The following is a 15966-nucleotide window of genomic DNA, read 5'->3' as shown; positions in this document are numbered from 1 at the left end:
AGAGAGAGAGAAGCTTTATTTTGAAACGTGTGTCCAAAGAACTTCTCGGCTTCTTGGTTGGGTTACAGGGACTCTAGTTCCGATGGTCCGCCTTTTTTTTTTTTTTTTTTTTTTTTTACCAGCGGCCCCGTGATCCGTTTTTCTCTCTGCGGCCAATTCCAGGTCTGATGGGCCATGGGTATGCGCCGCCCTCGGTCTGCTGTGCATTTACACTACTACAACGGTGGAAAAAGAAGACGAAGCAGTAGAGAAAGAAGAAGTGGAACCTCGGAACGGTGGCCTCCACCCTCTGTTTTCTCTTCGCCCGCCGCGTCGAGCTGACGAAGTTTCTGAAGGAGCGAGTAGAGTCGAAGCAAGGCATCTCGCTCCAGAGGCTGACCGGTCATCTCTCTCAGCTTCCGTCTGACCTCAAGACGAGGTGCGGCTGCTCCATCAAGTCTCTCAAGCGGTTCCTGCAGCAGTTCCCGGAAGTGTTCGCCATCCGCGACGAGAGAAACGTGTACTTGCGGAAGAGAGGCCTCCGTGGGACTTCGTCGTTCAGCGTAAGCGTACAGCGCTTTATTACTTCAACGTTGGAACGGGATAGAGACGAGGAGGGTGTCACCAGCCCGACTGGTGTAAAGGGCACCCTATATTGCATATTTTGCGTCTACCGATGCATTGCCATCACGTATCCCATCAAGACTAGCGTATACTTTGATGCGCAGTCTTTTGAGAACGCCAAGCACAGGAGCCTACTATCGTTCGGGCTGCGGGTGGGCCACTGCGTCACCTTCGACGCCAAGATCGGACCGAAGGATTGCAGAGCCAGGTTCCGAGCCACCCGCGTGACCCGTGCCTCCACCGACAAGCTCTCGTCGTCGCCTCATATTTCGCTCCCTAGCATGAATGACGCCGGAGGAGTTGACTACGACACGGCAACACAGCATCTCAACAAAGACGGTGCGATAGAAACTGTAAAGTCCAAGTATGGCTTCGCGAAATTCGCCCTTTTCCGTGCCAACAATGTTGACAAGTCTCCCAGGAAGGCGGTGGGGAACATTTCGGACGTGTTCACCGTTTCGGATAAAGTTCGCTTCAACGCCAAGGCGAGCAAGAAGCCGTCAAATAAGGTGGAGTGGGAGGCGACAGCAGTGTACTTCTGCCGGAGCAGCGACCACGACAGCGCTGCCGACTCCGAAAATGAGCTTCGAAATGAAGTTTTCTGGTCAGACGATGAATCTGACATCCAGGACCAGCTTCTGGCGAAACTCGATGAGTGCAAGAGCCGCGGTCTCCTCCTGTGGGTGTCCACTTCACAGTGTCCTGTGATCGGTCTCCTGTGGGATACGTCGACAGCGATGCAAGCTCGGCTAAGGCTTACTCCTAAAGCGTTACTATTCAAGGAAAGGAGAATGCGAGGCTCGTGTTGTCGGAGTGGGAAGGTAGCAATCAAGTCGGTCACGTTTTTATCGGTAACGACATTTTGAGGGGAGCGGACATGAATGACCAGTGGGCCTACAAACTTGGGGGGTGTGGAATCTACAAGTTCTGCTCATAAGACCTGCATCTTCCAGAGGGGGGAAGGGGGGGGGGGGGTGTATAAAAAGAAGATGAAGTATTAGAGAAAAAAGAAGTGGAATCTCAGAACGGTGCTTGGTTGGTGCAACGGGGATGCTTGTCGCGCTCTTCACTCCTTTATTGCCGAAACAGGCCGCTTACCCAGCTTGTTAGTCAATCGCATCAACCAATTTTTTTTCCTAATCGTTTATTAAAATACCTGTTGTTACATCAGCATCGAATTTTTCTGTTTTTTAGGTTCTCAAATTGTTAGCATCACTTTACCCACTATTATCCCACTTCTATTTTCCCTTAGTTTTAAATCCGTAAGCTTCTGCAACAATGAGACCACAAGGCGCGTGCCGTTCTTTTAAGGCTCCAACCAACCAACCAACGGTGGCCTCCACACTCGGTTTTCTCTACGCCCGTCCCTTAACAAAAAACATTAGGTGTGTTACCTTAGCCAATTACGCATTTTTGCGCAGACGCAGTGCGCTACACTGTTGGTGCTGTGACGCGAAAAAAAATGCTAAAAAATATTAGGGGGGAGGGGGGGGGGGTGGACGTTTAGAAAGAGAAACGATTAAGACGGACGGGGAAATTAATCGAGTTGTTTCGTCGCTGTGACATGTACCGTCCGCGCATGCGCAGTAGCAGCCAAGGCACGGACGTCATTCACTTGGTGAGCAGACGATCGACGCCGGCGAATAAAAGACGACGTTCATCTCACCGTGGCAGGGTCGCTTTAGGCGACGTTCCCGCGAGTGCAGGATTGGATTAGCCGTGTGGCTCGAACTAATGAGCCGGAAAGCAGGACGGCTTGCCGAGGAGATTGAGTTAGTCGGCGGAGAAATGCCGCCCCGGGGGAAAGGAGGAATGGCTGCTGCCGATGGAGAAAATTAGCGGCTCCAAAGCAAGCTCGCGTTTTCCCGCCTAATTAAGCGCGAAGTCGTGACGCACAAAAACACCACACATCCGAGACTTATTACCCGCCGCAAATACACCCGCAGTGCCATCGCGCGTCATGAATTGTGGAGGGCTACGGTTTAATTACCAGCAGCTTCGCTTGCCTCGCGTGCGCACAAATGTTGCACAGATCTGCGTTGTTTTAAAGCGAAGCTTTCTAATGCTCTCTGATGGGGACGTTGCCTCAAAGCGCACTGCAGGAAAGCCAATTTTTGTGACGAAGCACGATCGTGCATAGGTGAAGTGAAAGATGGCTGAAACGCGAAGCTCTCTCTGGTCGAAAACCCGGTGTCAAAAGTCGAAATCAAAAATCCAAACGGTAATGCCCAAAATGCGCTGCAGGAAAGCGAACTTACACGATGGGTTTTCCCAAAGGCACATCAAGGTGTCTCAATAGAAGAAAAAAAAAAAAAGCTCGTGGTGGGAATCGAACCTAAGTCCTCCGCGTAGTGAAGCCAGCGTCTATCCGATTTTGGAACTTGACCTTCACTAGGAGGTTGCACGAGTGAAAGAAAGCTTCATGTTTCAACCGTCGCGTTTTAACTTCACATGAAAAAATAATTAAGAGAGACACTAAAGTCTCCTGACGTGTGTTATGTGCGAAATTATGTGTGTTGGTGGGCACGTTGACGTCGCAGTCAACGGCAGTCGGTCAATTGGCAGCGAGCCTCTGACAGCACCTGACCTGTCATCGTCACTGGCCAATCCCCCGGAGGGGGCATGTCAGATTCGTTAGCGGATATATGTCGATGTCAAGCTCTAATGAGAACCGGTGGATTGGCTATGAGTTTTGAAGGCAGCTGTTATCGTCGTTTGTTAAGTAACTGGCGAGGACGGACCGACCATACCACCAGAACAAAAACAGGCAAGAGGAAAAGCGGTGCCGAACCCAACAACAACAGAACTACGGAAAAATATTTACTGATTTTACTTGTGTTCTTGGAGACCGATTTTAGTGTTTTCGTTTTCAGCTCTCATATATAACCACTGTTTTGGCGCTCTTTGCCCCAGTTTGCCTTGCGCTATTAACACTCAACCATCATCACTACTTAAAAAGACGCAGCCTGGATTAAAAAAAAAGAAACAACGTTCAAGATAACCGTGATAAAAACAAAAGTAAAAAATAAAAAAAAATGCTACTTCAAGCTTGCGCGAGCGGTGTCAAACACAACAACAACAACAACAAAAAACTTCGTTCGGCAAGTTTAAGCCACACAGGTCCGATACGAAACTACGACGAAGATACTTCAACCACCAATACTATACATTACATATAAATTCAGCAATAGAGAGTTTCTATCCTTTCTTTTTTTCGTTTTCGTCCTTCTTCCATCCGGCCAACAACAGGCGACGACGTTCGTAGAATCACACGCCGTTCCTTCCCCCGAGGCATTAAGAAGTAAAGCAGACAGCTATACTCTTTGCTGGGTATTTCTTGAGAAGTCGCGCTGGGATTTCTTGATAAGAGACAGTGACTGCCGCAGGGGACAAGCATCGTTCGCGTCAGCCGCCAGGCTTATTTGCCCTCGTCGAAGAAGAAGGAGCCGAAATGGGATGCCGTTGCCGGCAGAAAAAGGAATAGTCTGTACAAACTACCCGCTAATGGGTCTGTCGCCGTCCCTAAAGCGCACGCGCGGACCGGTTCCAACGTCGTAGAGATAAAAAAAAAAAAAAACCTTTCCGAAGGTGTCGTACACGAATAAGCTAGGCAAAAAAAAAAAAAAAAAACACTTTCTGACTGGCCGAGCAAATGCAGAAACAGGCGTTCACTAACGTGAGACCTAGGCAGCCAATTAGTCGCTTGGGATCACAATGAAGCCGGGGGGCAATGCCTACTTTCCAGTCACAGATTGTGTTGTTTGCCCAGAGGGAAGCGATCTTTTGGTGAAGCTCGCAGCAGACAGCTCTCATTTGCACAACTCCGGTTTACTTTCATTTCCAGCTTTCCGACGTCGTTTCGCACTGCTAAAGTAACGCGTGCAGCAGAAGCCAATGCAGAGGACGGCACGCATTCAGTGACGGTGGCAGACGGGACTACTTTGAAAACACGCGAAGCTCGCGTAAGCATAGTGCGGCAAGCAAGCCTACATTTTGTTCTGGATAAGCAAGCGACAAGGCGACGCACATGCAGACACTCACACGCACGCATGGAGAATTACGGAGCTTGCAAGACGGCTGCGGCAAACAGGAACAAAGAGTTTTTTGTACAAGCCAGCAGCCTCAGCTTCGCCGAAGGTCGACGTCTTCGTCAGGGCTACCGCGGTCACCCTTGGAATGCCCCACATGGGTTACTCTGAGAGGAACAGGGTAGCCACAGCGAACCAAAATGTTATTGAAGGTATTTTAAAGCGAAGCTTAAGCTTTATGTACCTAGACGAAAGGAGAATCCGTCCGTCCAGTGTACGGAGAAAAAAAAAACGTGATTGCGTGAAAAAAAAAATGTTGCAGAAGAGTTAGAAATAAGGGAAGGAGAGACTGGCTATGGGTTTATAGATGACGTACAAGGGTTTATAGAAGACGAAGCGGTGGGGGTGTGACGTATATCGATCTCGAGCGAGGCTTTAGGGAACGTAAAAAGGAGGGTGGGGGCAACGGCAGGTCCACCGCCATTCTCATCAAATTACTAAAGACGCGCCTTTAGTAACAAAACAAACACACAAAAACTTCCCGGCCCATCTCCACTAACGTGAAGCCTGGGGAGGGGCGAAGCATGCAGTGTATCCGTCCATTCTTGGCCCCTTGGCGTTTTTTCCCGCAGAAATGACACCGTTAGGGGGTAGAGATAAACAGCTTTGCTGCAACTCTTGTGTCTTTGAAGCACGAAGCGTTCCAGCGCGAGGCGTTCAAAAACGAGTTTCTAGGTGTGTTCTTTTATACCGTGACTACATGATACTACGATGGGGACATGAGACGCCGACAGCCCGAGCCCCTAAGGGGTTTTGCCTCTAAACGAATTTAACGTAAACGTCTGGCTGAATCAGTGCTTTTCATTTTGTCCTACATTTTGGCACAGCCGAAACATAGCGTGGTATCATCGTTGGCGTCGCGTGGAGCAGGAAAGTGCGCCAGACCACGCCCTTCAGCATTCAGCCTTTCGTGACCTATTGCGCAACTTTCATCATAGGTTCGCGCTAAGAAAATCCCAAAATAGACACTAATTTTAGCACCTATATTATCGATAGGCGCGCTAGTGAGACTCTGGTAAACACTAGAACGCGGCAAAAATAACTCGGGGCATTCGCTCGTACGCGGGAAAGCACTTCAGTACACGCGCTCAACGCCGAGTCAGCGCAGCAGCAGATAAAAAGCCGATAAGGAAATAATGGATATGAAGAGGGTTCTGTTACTGATCAATTACGGTCAACCTCACGTCGCCAATACACCCGAGTCACTCCAGTGTTTAGCCGAGAGGAATAAAATCTGGAACGCCTGTTTTCAAATTCGTATTCTCCCGGTCGGGTTTCACTTTATTCAGATCGTGATAACGGCGGGCGTAAATCGGTCACCCGCGCGGTCAACAAAGATAGCCGTAATTTCACGGTATCTGACAATGGGAAGGCGCATTATCTTGTTTATGATAACCTTACCCGACGCGGCGCACTTTTCCTAATAAGTCCTTCATTTCCATCGCCGGCGTTACATCAAACAGTGAATGGCATTCCGGTTATCATGAACAATTACCCTGTTCCTTTGTGTGCTCTCACTTCGTTTCAGTGACTGCTGGCAATAACTCAAAGGGCGGCAAGTTTATTTACCCTTTTAACCCTCATTTTTTTCTTTCTACCAAAAAAGTGTTTTTGTTTCGCTTCTTAGTATATTTGGGTTCAATAGGTTTACAAATGAAAACTGACCTTGTGATGCAACTACTTACAAATTTCAAATCTAGTTTCGTCATCATGCAATTAAATTTAAATTTATTGGCAGAAATTTTTTTTGTTTTTCCAAACAATCAAAGCAATCAACTCACGTAAAAATATGGCTGGTAATGCATGCATTTTGAGATTTACAGCCATGTAATCAATCCAGGAATTCGGTCGTTGGGGTCACCCAGGCGTCAGTTTGGCCTTCAATGCAATGCCTTCCTTTTTATATAGCTCGGCTTTAGCAGGCAACAAACAATCTTGATACATCGAAGGAGCATTCCTGAAGAATACTTTAGCAGAAAGCTAGCTGTTACAGCTTTTGTTCTTTAATTGCTAGATGTCTTTTCGTTCGTGTCCTAAATATAGGACGCCAGGGCCGAAAGGATTAAGATAATTATTTTAGGGGCGAAGCCTCTTAGGGGCTGGGGCTGTTGGCATCTCCTGTCATCGTCGTCACCGCAGTCGTCATTCGTGTCATGTAGTCACGGTACTAAAACACCGGTGCACTCGTTTACGCCTCGCTCTAGAGAGCTTTGTGCTTCAAAGACACGAGACTTTTACAGCACAGCTGTATACCTCTACCACCCAACGGTTTTATCTCCGTTGACAAAAAACGCCAAGGTGTCAAGAATACACTTACACACTGCATGCTTCGCACCATCCCAGGTTTCACGTTATTGGAGATGGCGCGGGATTTGCGTTGTTTAAGACCGCATTACGTGCTCCCACAGTATACTTATAACGTGTAGTTCAATCTCATCATCAGTTAATCTGCGGCCCTCGTCGAACGAAGAAGAACCGTGACCCCAAAAACGGCTTTACGATACACTCAGCACTCGGAAATGGCTGACCTTAATCTGCCATAATAAAATGCATAACAATATTAGCTATTACATAATTAAGCCAAAGAAATGAAACGCACTAAAGTGGCTATGCGGCCATGTTGGTTGATCGTGATCAGGGGAAAGACAGCGCAGCTGGCCCCCGGACAAAAAGGCGACTGGAAACACACACGATCTCTAAACGGTGTATTGAAATGATTTTTTTTTCTTTATTGCATGGAAGACTAGCCCGAACAACTTTGAAGTCGCACCCCAACTACAATACACTACGGTGTATTGAGATGAAATACACGTGTGTGTCCAGTCTTCTCCTTTTTGCCAGTGTGCCAGCTGCGCTGTCTTTCCCCTGACCATGATTAGGCTAAGGAAAACCACTAAAAAATACAAGCACAGGAATAAAAAACACTAATCCTTCAGAGCCCGAGTTTTCCGACACATGAATTGGTTTCCACATGGCCGAAAAGCTTAAATTGCGCGGCGCTAAACACTCATTCCACCGCCCCCTCCCCTCCCCCCCCCTCCCCCCCCCTCCTTCTTTCGGAAATAGCGCAGAAACGACCACCCCTAGTAACAGCCCCTTTCTGACTGACGTCAGCGAGAACAAATACACCGTCGTCGCCTGCAACCGGGACGTGCCGTAATGGAATGCCGCCTACATTTTCGACAGCACTCCTCCTTAGTGAGAACTTGAGCAAGAATTTCTATTAACGACGCCCCATGCAGGCAGTGAAGTTTCGGGAGAGATATCGACGGAAAATTATTAGGGTAACATTTGCAAAACCGCGCAGTCGCGGAAAGTACACTAATTAGGAACGGTGCCATTACAAAAACCGTCAGACGCTTTTGCAGTATAAGCTTCGCATCATGTCGGTAGTTTGAACTGCATACCCGTTTTATTTTAAGTTTATTTTAATTTAGGGCAACTTTACGACACAAAGTTTGCTGAAATTTATCCTAGAACAACAACGCACGCGTGTGACGTCGCTAAGTGTTGTGCACACGACAGATGGAATCATTCATTCCGTCCGCGAAAAGCGTGTCGGACGTCACGGATTTGCGACTTCAGCCGACGAACCGCGGACGACGTGGACTGAAAACGCGAAGCTTCTTTTCTCTCCACGACCGCGGCGCCAGATACAGCGCTTACGGCGCTGCACACTAACTGGCAACCATGGAGCTGCGCTGGGAATTACAGACGGTCAATACCTCCGCTACAGACGTGCTTAGTTTATATTTTCGTTATACTCTTCGCGCCAAGCTCCGTCGTTTCCGTACGGCGATTTCGGCGCCAGAAACATCGAACCTGAGATCGTTACGCTGAGGATAGCAAGGCAAGATGTACGTACGGCGCCCTTTATGCCCGACGACGCGAACCTGTGTTTTATCGCCGCAGTAAAGCAGCTTCCCAGCCCTGTGGGACGCCAGCGGTGATGACTGCACCAAAACAAGACGCTGAAGTGGGCACTGCTTGCGGCAATTACCAGCGAAGTGGCTGAAGGGTTGCCGGCGTATACAACATATATACGTGCAGAACATAAGCTAGCATGTTCGTTTGCTTTTACGGCAGTTCACCATGGTCGAGTTCGCCCCTCGGCGATTGCTGTATGATGCAGCAGGAAAGAAAAGCTTAAGAGAGGCCCATTGCTGCGCAAAAAAAAAATGTTAGGGGAGCGAAGCTATTGTTTTACGGCCGACAGAGGACCATATATCGTCCCGGCAACTGTTACGAAGGAAGGGCCGCCTTCCGATGTCCACAGCCCGGCCTCCTCCTCCTGGCCGGTATACCCAATGGTTGACAAGAGCAGACGACAAAAGAGGCGATCGCGCGCGCGTTCGCAAGCTCGCACAACGACGCTATAATTAACTTTACCAGGAGAAATGTGGAAGCCGAAAATTCACACGTTTTGCGTGATAACTTACTAACTATCAACGCGTACACTAAAAGCCAAACAAACAAGAGAATGCGATTATCAATTGTAGTCAGGCACTGACCGCGCGTCTTCACATTTTATCGTAAAAAGCTCCAGAATTCATTCTCAACCGCGGCGCGTATCCGTTTCTCGAACGCCGCGCAAAATATGCCTGTTGTAAAACGATAAATCACAGACCAGTAGCCAAGTCAGCGCCAATGAGAAAAGACAAAGACGGGTAAACCATTAAAAAAAAAAAAAATCCCGGGCCATCTCCACTAACGTGAAACCTGGAGAAGGGCGAAGCATGCAGTGTGTAAGTGTATTCTTGGCGCCTTCGCGTTTTTGCGTACGGAGCTGAAACCGTAGCGGGGGTAGAGCACGGTATACAGCTTTGCTGTAAAATTCTCTTGTCTTAGAGGCACGAAGATAGCGCGAGGCGCAAACGAGTGTCCCGGTATTTTTTTAGAACGCGTTACGTTCTAGCGCGAGGCGTAAACGAGTTTCCGGTGTTTTAGTACCGTGACTACGTGAGACGACGATTACGACGACGACAGGAGACGCCAAAAGCCCCAGCCCCTAAGGGGCTTTACCCCTAAAAGATTTAACAAGGACGATACACTTTGCTGAGTCCTTCGCAGTGTACGGTTTTTCAAACAAACAAGTAACCACCCCCCCACCCCCCTTCTCCCACACGCACACAAACACACACAAACGAAGTAGGGTATTCTCCCTTAAACTTTACCACTCCGCTTCTCATAATATGCAAATCGCAGGAACCCAAAAATGGCAGGCGGAACTGTTCTAGTTCCTCCCGTTCGTATTACCAGTTTCAACGTTGTCTCTCGCGCGAAATACATGCAGAAAACGGGCAGCTTGTATACGACGAAGCAAGCTTCCCGAGAAAACACGGCCCGGACAAGGCGTGGGCGTTTGAGCAAACGGCTGTTCGTATACACAAGGTGGTTGTAACCGAGGCGCTGCAACTAAGCATAAGTTTCCCACCAAGCAAAGCCCCACAAAACCCTCGTCGGCAGGCGCGCGGGCAGAAAGTCCGTAACGGGAAAGTCCGTGGGCAGAGCAAACATTACTACATGACGAAGTTTTCCGAACCGGACGCGGAAGGTTAACGGGAGTCATGAATGAGCAATATTTAAGCCCCACGTGTCACGAACAGCTCCCACGTGCCGGCTTCGAAGAAGAAGGCGCCGCCAGACCCTGTGTCAGCGTTTTAAACAGTGCGGCGGAAGCGCTGTTTAATTAATCAGTGCACGAGGCGGCCCGGTAGAGTCCGGGTCGCTTGACATGTCAGACTAGCGAATTCCTTTTGAGAATATGACGATTATTCTACAGAGACCGCAAATGCAGCTGAATTATGTAACACATTTGACGAGCGATTGTTAAAAATGACTACACTGGATATTTTTAAAATTTTTTTATGGGGGGGGGGGGGGGGCAGTGAAATTAACGTAGTATTCTTTTCGGCGACATCAGCCGTTAGTAGACGCAAATTTATGGGGAAAAGTGTCGTTAAAAGGAGTACCATTGGGCCGGGAATAACTCAATTAGTGTATAATTACTTCTACCTTACCTAATTTATTTAAAGGTAGTGACAAACAGAGCTCTAGTACGTCACTTCTTCCGTCCTCGTCTTTGCGCTGTATTTGAATTGTTAATATGTGCACCCGACTAGCCCAATGTGAAGCCTTGGTACATTCAAATGACTTACACGGTACGAGAACCGCGTTCTAGTTTATTGAAAAAAAAAAGATCCTTGCTATCTAGAGTGACTGTGAAAGAACGAAAAAAGTTCTTGAAGGCAGTCAAGTTTTTGTCAAGTCATCAGGGCACTCAAGGCGCGAAATAGTTCAATAGGCAGACTGAGGACACTTGCCATCGCTTACTCAGAATCTGAATTCTGCGCGGCTGTACGACTCACGTGCCGTCACGCCCAATCGCCACACGGAACGTACTGGTTTAACTTTTCAACGTGAAAAATTAAAGCGGTCCCACTCAACGCGAAACCTGTGAATTGCGAAGCAGCGATTCTCCAAAGGGGCTGTGGCGGCCTGCCGTTGATACCGAATATAGTCAAGAGAGGACGCCGCAACCTCTGAACAGGCCTATAAAGAGACACTGGATTGAGTGTTCATTAATCAAGGGTAGCTAATGGGCTAACACGTGACTTCTTCATTATTTTATGTTACTGCGCACTTGTTTGCGGCCTAGAAACAGCAGCCTCCCTGGCAATGGCGCAGCGCAGAGATCACTCCCAACACTTCCCTTATGAGTAACGCGTAACGTCCGCGCGCGTGAGTGACGCGCGCGGACGTCAGCGTCCGAATCCTTGTCAACGGGCTTTTAAGTAGTCCATTCTCTGTCACCCGTGGGATAAGGCAGGGCTGCCCTTTGTCACCTTTGCTTTTTGTCATTTGTCTCGACCCACTGCTGCGCCGTGTTGATGCAAGCACTGCCATCCGCGGCTTTCCGTTGCCAGGCATAGGCCAAGTTAAAGTGTCCGCGTATGCGGACGACGTGTCCCTGTTCATTCGGGACGAGGACAGCTACCGAGCGTTTATGCGGCTATTTCAGGAGTACGGTGAGCTGTCTGGAGCTCGACTGAACAGGGGAAAAAGTATGGCGGTGCGCTTCGGCACATTTGCGTCTGGCTTGGCGGGCGACGTAGAATGGGTGACGGGTGTTCGAGTACTAGGTGTGGTTTTTCATGCCTCGGGTGAAGTGGCGCGTAGTACGTGGAAGCGCCTCCTTGAGACTGCGGAGCAACGTCTTGCAGTTGCAGGAAAGTTCAGGCTTTCCCTTGCAGAGCGAAGCTACATAATTAAGTCGTCCGTCTCGGCAGCGCTTTTTTATGTAGCACGCGTAGCAAAACCGCCGCGCCATTTCACCCGACAGTTCGCAACGAAGTTTGGATCGTTCTTCTGGGCGGGCAAGACGGAAACAGTGTCACGAGCGCTGCTGAGGCTGCCCAAGTCAATGGGTGGTTTTAGTCTGCCTTGTTTGCAAACTATGAGCAGCGCGCTGGCGGTACGGGCAGTGATCGACCTTGTGGACTCAGACGAGTACCCAGGAAAGGCGCTGCTCCAGTACTTTCTGGGAACTTCCCGGTCATTATTTTATGACGCGCACATCGCCGGTCCTTCAGCTGGGCAGCCGCCGCCATTTTACGCGTACGTTATAAAAACATTGCGAAATCTCCAGTCTTCCTTGCCAAGCCTAAGTTTTAGGGAAAGTACGGCAAGTGAACTGTGCGAAAAATTGGCAATAACCCAATTAGACAACCAACAGATAGGAAGGTCACGCGGTGTCGGTGGCATCAGCTGACTTCGGCGGCACTTCCGGCTGATGTTCGGGATTTTGGATGGCTACGTGGCTGGGAAGTTCTCCCGACGTGTGACCGTCTGGCGAGATTCGGCGTAGTGCGTTCCGCACGGTGTCCACACTGCGGCCACACTGAAACGTTAGAACATGCCTTGTTTCACTGTCGTGTAGCGGCAACGTTTTGGACTGTATTAAGCCGGATGTTCGGACTCACACTTCGAATGAAGACTCGTTCAAATGATGTGTTGGTGAATTTTCTGATGTGCGCTGGTGCTTTCGTTTTGTGGAGAAATCGTGGTGCTGCATGTCTTCGAGCCCGGCCGCAACGGGCAATGTACCCTCTGCTGTGGCGTGTCCGGTCGATTCTCATGAGTCATTTGGAGCATGAGTTGGCAGCTCTAGGGGAAGAAGCCTTCCTTTTGCGTTGGTCTACGCGCTTTATAGTGGTCAGGAGCAACATCCTGAGCGTTTCCCTAGTGCCGTACTGAGTTCAGTATAGTTTATGAACTCTTTATTTGAACTCTGGTGGACTTTATGTGATTTCATTCGCAGTAGCTTGTTGCCCACGCCAAACATTTTTGCGCAGTGTGTAGAATGACCACGTTACATGAAAACTGATTGGATAATTTTCTGTACTTAGGGCAGCGCTGTTATCACTATAGCCGCTGCGCCTTGACATGTGGGTTATAATAAATTCTCTTTACTCCCTTCCTTGGGGGGCATTCACAGTACTCGTGCTCCCCAATATATATAAAAAAAGACCAAAGTAAGAAAGACATCCCGGGCGGTGTCTACACACTCACGAAGACGAAGCTCCATCATTGCGGGCCGCAAAACTACCGGAGGGCCCTCAAGTCTGCTTTCGTGCTTTGAATGCGAAAGCATTCTGACTAAGGGAGCTGAAAAATGGGTCGCCAGCCTACGATGGCAGCTGTCATGGCGGTGCCCACAATACCGGTAGAAAGTAGGTTAGTGAACGTCGATACATTACTCGAAGACATTGCTGCCGCTCTACAAGGTTTTCGCACTTCTTACAGTATTAAGTATATCTACCGAAATTTTCTACGTCGATGTTAACCCCCTAAATCACGCGAAAATCCTTCTGGACAGACAGGCATCGCAGAAGCCGGCAGCTCGGTTTATATAAATAGTAATCGCATTAAACAAAATTTTACACAAAGGAACGAAAGAGGAACCGTCCAAATGGAGAGCCTAACTTTTCTTTCCATGCTCTGTGCAGAACATGGTTTAGCATTGCCAACAAACCCGGCATTTTTTGAGCTTAAAGCGCTGGACACATGTACGACTAGTGCACGCGATTCGCATGCGACTGATAGTTACGATTGATCGTTAGGACCCGTTTTGGCGTCGATCGCTGGTCGGAGGAGGCTCACGACGTGCGTCTGGCAAGCCAGATGCAGTCGTGCCATCGTCGCCATCGTCGTGAGGCCACAGCCAATGAGAGCCCGCTGAGCCCCAACCTCCCGCAACCGGCGTGCGTTGCTCTGGTCGGCTCGGGTGTTGGAAACTTTAGGCTTAGCATCCTGGCGGATATTTGATTGCCGCTATCTGTGTAACTGCGAATGACAATCCGTAACACAACTTTTCACCACACTGTCATCCCTTTTCTCGCATAAGCTACTTCTTTTTAGCGATCAGATTGATTCAGAAGAGCAGCGACAAGCGCGGTTGCTACCGTGGTCTGCGCCGGTTCGAGCCGCTGAGTGTGCCGAGCTGGCAGGCGCGACCGGCGTGTGCGCGGACTGTTTCCGAAGGCAGAAAACACTTCGCGATTGCCTGCTTTATCAATTTCTTGCGAACAAACGCGCGGAATCTACAAATTCAGCTCAGCGATCGTCGTAGTTGAACATCTGCGTAGCCTGTTTCGATGCTTCCGCGCAGGTATTGCCATCTCTCGACCGGTCGGCGCACCGCCCGCCGCGCGCCGCGGGGGCCGGTCAGCGTATACGCTTGCATCGCGGCAGATATCTGATCGCCGCTTTTAAAATAAGCCCTGATAACAATCCCAAGCACAATTTTTCACCACACTAACACCTACTTTCTCGCATGTGGAACTTCATTTTTACGATCAGATTGATTCAGAAGAGAAGCGACAAGCGGTTGCTACCGTGGTCTGCGCCGGTTCGAGCCGCTGAGTGTCCGAGCTGGCAGGCGCGGCCGGCGTGTGAGCGAACTGTTTCCGAAGGCAGGAAACGCTTCACGATTGCCTGCTTTATCCATTTTTTGCGATTAAACGCGCGGAATCTACAAATTCAGCTCAGCGATAGTCGTAGTTGACCATGGAGCAAAAACGGTGGGCGGAGCGACGCCGACGGCGCATCGCATGCACGCATCGGGTCATGTGTCTCAAATTCACACGTACGACTAGTCGTGGTGACAGTCGTAACGATCAGTCGCATGCGAATCGCGTGTACAAATCGTACATGTGTCCAGCGCTTACGTTGTCGACTTGCGATTCTATTCATTTTCCCCTTAAACCGTTCCTGGCTTTTCCCGCACGACCTTCACAAATGCCATCCTACCGTGTTTATTTTTTCGTTTTGTTTGGGCGGAATTCTCTCGAGTGTCACAAGCAATTTGAAAACCTCGCCGAAGCAATCTCGGGTCCGCTGTCCGCGCGCTATACAGGGGCGTCCGTGTGGAACAGAATCTCCAGGCACGAAATTTCCTCCGCCCCCGCGGCCTCAACCTTTCTCGGCATCCCGGAGGACGCCGAGCGGGGCCACAGAAACAGGGCGGCCAGAACCAATACCGCGCGGCTTTCGATTCGCGCCGTGTTTTCGCCTCGCAAAGTTCGACCCGAAAATAGCCCTCGTAGGATTCAGCGCGGCTCAAAGGTGTGTACGTCTCAGAATCCGAAATTTATCGTATTCCTTCGGGTGCGGTCACCGTATATAGGAATGCGCGTTTCCAAACAGGCCTCGCGAACACAACGGTGCGACGCTTGGCGCCAAGAAAAAGGCGTCGTTTCATTTCCCACTGCCCCGTCGCTTTTTGAATACCGAGAAGAAATCCGTTTACCTTCCAGTGTTCCACGGTTCAGCACACAATATGCATGCCGGCCGCCGTATACACTGCGGCGGCGGAGGATGTACTTCGTGCGTCCGTGTGTATGTGTTTTTCTAGACTTGCGGCCGAATCAACCACCTGAACTGCATGAGATGTACACGGTGTTTCGCAAGCTGCGCTAGAAAAGCGGTTGTAATCCGCCCGGATGTGGGTCTTCGCTCTATTTCGGCTGCACATACCATAAAAGAAAACAGGTCAAATAGAACATTTAACGTTTGCGAAAAAATATCGAGCACGGTGACTATAATAAAGAGCGTGCTCATAAGTATGAGAATAAAGCCGACTGCGTCTTGCGGTCAGGAGTTTCGCGAAAACAGGGGTTTTGGGTTTTTTTTTTTTTGTTTTTTTGAGAGGAGCTAAATTCAGCCGTTTAGGGTACGGCTGAAGTCAAGGTTAAAAAAATGGCAGCATCTCCAC

The 15966-nt window shown here is 49.4% G+C and overlaps 1 protein-coding gene across 1 annotated transcript in view; it reads right to left on the bottom strand.

Annotated features, from left to right (window-relative positions):
• Positions 1-15966, bottom strand: part of LOC144149635 (uncharacterized) — a 377896-nt gene that overhangs the window by 132278 nt on the left and 229652 nt on the right. The gene's annotated exons all lie outside the window — the stretch shown is intronic.

This window comes from Haemaphysalis longicornis, unplaced genomic scaffold, assembly GCF_048455015.1.
Source record: "Haemaphysalis longicornis isolate Haplotype H1 unplaced genomic scaffold, Haemaphysalis longicornis Haplotype H1 scaffold_8, whole genome shotgun sequence".
Taxonomy (NCBI): domain Eukaryota; kingdom Metazoa; phylum Arthropoda; class Arachnida; order Ixodida; family Ixodidae; genus Haemaphysalis; species Haemaphysalis longicornis.
The sequence above is the reverse complement of the archived record's forward strand: the minus strand, read 5'-3'. Positions and strand labels throughout refer to the sequence as shown.